Here is a 3,527-nt window from a genome sequence, read left to right on the forward strand (position 1 = left end):
GTTCGTGAAAGTACGATAGTAGGACAGAGTAAGCACGCACGTGTTCAAACAATAGTAGTTATACTAATCAAGCATACCATGAGCAATGTACTACGTAACTAACAAGTAGGCAATATACATACATCATATTACCTAGAACGTCGAGCCTTGCATGAAGAGCGAAGTGTTGTTGTGGACCGTTGAGCACTAAACCGGTTATAGTCTGGTTTTAACAAAAACGTTTCTCCTTTATTAAAACCAAGTTCACTATAACCAATGGCTCTGATACCAATCTGTCACACCCCCAAAATCCCACCTGCGGAGTACTACCGCTTGGAGGCGTGACTGACCAGGATCCAGCCACCAATCATACTGAACAAGCATATAAACAGTTGTAATAGTTTAATCAATACGATTGGTGTTTCAAAACAAACAAGTTAAGTTGCAAGCGGAAGCATAAGTTTAAAGTTATAACATAAGTTCAAAAGTTTCAAGTTTAACATAGCACGTAGCAATCCGCGTCCCACAACGACCCTCCTCCATGCAAGCTCCAGCTCAGTACCTATGGTCCTGCAAAGCATGTAGTAACGAGTCAACAACTAGTTGAGTGAGTTCACGGTTGGGTGTTCGTTTTAGTTGTTTCAAAAACAGTTTCCTTTAACTGGCATCCTGCCGTGGGGGTTACCCCAAAGTTTAAAAACGTGACATGTTCATTCCCAGTTACTCCGGCATTCCAGCCGTGGGGGCTACCCCATGTTAGTTATCAGGCATTTCGGCCGTGGGGGCTACCCCATGCGTACACTAGACTCGTTACCATATCGACTGCTGACTGTAGTCATGTTTATGTGCCCTGAAAACATCAATGTCTATCATCATTGACGTGCCCCAGATCCATTAGTTCACGCCCGTCCTCTGCGGCACGGTGTGAGGCTTGTCAGACCTAAATAGCGCTATCTAACTAATGACCCGCTCGCCATTGGCCCGGCGATTAGTCGATACAAAAAAAGGAGGGACTTCGTGATAGAGTTTTAGTCTAGTACGTTTATCCGTCCGTCCGGACGAGGAATCACATTCCTGAACCACTGACGTCCTACCCAAGGAGGACGAGGAATCCACGTTCCTTAACCCCGTTCCCAACCCAGAGAATCCCATGCTTTGTAGAGGGTGTGAACTCACCTTGGTTTGCTCGGCAGTTAATCACAGAAAGATCAATCAAGTCGCAAGTAGTCAATAACGTCCTAACACGGATATCACTCATAATCAGATTCGAACCAAGTAGTGCACGTATAAATAGCAGTTACGGCATACAGTTTCTATCATGGCAGTTTAACACTAGTGCACAGTATCACATTTGGCCCACAAGTTCTACCTAAGCCCAATATACGTATTAACAGTTATCACAGAAGTCCACAAGGCCGGCCCATTAACTTAGGCCCAAAAGTGTGGTCTCGAGTCGCAACCGGACTCGCAAGCATGGTCTCGAGTCATGCTGTTTGTGCTGATCATAAATGGTTGCGAGTCGCAACCGGTGTCGCAACCATGGTCTCGGTTAATCATGCTAAGGTCTCGAGTCGCAACGGGACTCGTAACCTGTGGTCTCGGCTTGTCCTGCTATGGTTGCGAGTCGCAACCGCGTGGTCTCGAGTCATCACGCTGTGGTTGCGAGTCGCAACTGGGTGATTGCGAGTCGGTATGCTGTCATTTTCACGTTCAGTGTTGATGTAGATATGGTCAGCTTAATGGTAGAATGTAATCAGGCCCAAATCAGGAAACCACAAATAGAATTTCACTAACAAGTTTTCCTAATCAGGCTATTAGTAAAAATGGATCAAAATCATGAGGGTTTTCACATCTTTAACTATCATTCAAAGTGTTCTTCATATATTCAAACACACATTCATCAAGTTCATAACATATTTAACACTCATTCAACCAAAACTATGAACAAGCATCAAAACACTTAGCATAACACACAACTCGGTTTTCATATAAGTCCGATTTCATGGCAAGTGCAACTCGATTTCATGTTTATCAACATAAGTAGTTCAAACTTCATTTAGACACAAAATATCACACTCATCATATAATATATGCTAACCGGTTATCATCATTGTGCACATTAAAATCATTATATTTATCAAGAACATCATGTAAACACTAACAATAAACATCATCTCATGCAATTTTATCATACATCACAAAACACAACAAAAAATCAACCATAAACATGATAAATACTAACCGGTTGGTGATGTGTGTGTGTGTGTCGATCCAAAGTTCCAAATCCGAGAGTTCTTGTGCCAACCGATTGGATCCGAGAGCTTGGAGATGTGTTTGTGTTCTAGAGTTTTAGTGAGAGAGAGAGGATAGGAGAGTGTGTGTGTTCTAATGTTCAACAAATGACAATGGTTTACTAAGGGTGGTATATATACTAGCTCCAAGTGTTGCACCCTTCATGGGTTTCGGGTGGGTTTACGGCCCAAATGGCCCAACCGGCCAAAGGTTCTCGGCCCAAGGCCCATTCGGTCACTATTCACTCGAGACCTCATGGTCTCGAGTCGGGTTCCTTATTGTTGGTTGGGTTCTCGGCTTGTATATAACACGTATATATATACATATAATGCACACAAACAAGACACATATCACATAAAAAGTTCACGTTATCATTAAGTTTAATCAGTTAACTAGTCACATAACGTAAAAGCAAGTTACATCAAGACACAACGATAGGTTCTAGATTTCGAGTTGTCACAATCTAAACCATCGCTTATACTTTCGGACCCGACCCATTTGGTCGATCTTTAGGATCCGACCAAACATATTAGGTGACCATAGCTATAACCTTCCGAGGTTATACCTTGTGGTCGCAATGTTAGGCGTTCCATACGCGTTCTACGCGAATGACGCGTTAGGGTGGCATAAGCTACCTCAACGGGTCGTGATGGACCGTAAGCACTTAGGTTAAGTTTCATTTTAGTATGTAGGCTTTGTTAAACCATATTACACGAGTCTCCATACTCGTTTGGTTTACGAACCCGCGTACTATCCGATCCTTCCGATTTGGTCCGGTATATTAACATAAGCTACCTATTAGGTGCCGTTGATATTCCATGATCTTTAGCATTATCTGGTTATTTTACAAGGAACTCAAAGCAATCTCAGGTGAGTACATAGAACCCCATCTTTTACTGTTTTCCAAACTGTTTTGGGGTGAAACACATGTGCCTATCTGTTACTTTCATGCTTTCCATGTTTTCACATCATATGCCTGCTATGTTGTTAGTACATTATAGTACACGATTTCATTACATTTCATGCTATGTATGCCCATTGTGTGCGTACTTAGTACATTTGATTTACATTACATTTCTGTTGCATATGTTTACTCAGCATATGGACACATTGATTTACATGAAAATTTCTGTTGCATATGTTTACTCAGCATATGGACACATTGATTTACATGAACATTTCTGTTGCATATGTTTACTCAGCATATGGACACATTGATTTACATGAACATTTCTGCTGCATATGTTTACTCAGCA

The sequence above is a fragment of the Helianthus annuus genome, chromosome 14 (genome assembly GCF_002127325.2).
Source record: "Helianthus annuus cultivar XRQ/B chromosome 14, HanXRQr2.0-SUNRISE, whole genome shotgun sequence".
Classification (NCBI taxonomy): domain Eukaryota; kingdom Viridiplantae; phylum Streptophyta; class Magnoliopsida; order Asterales; family Asteraceae; genus Helianthus; species Helianthus annuus.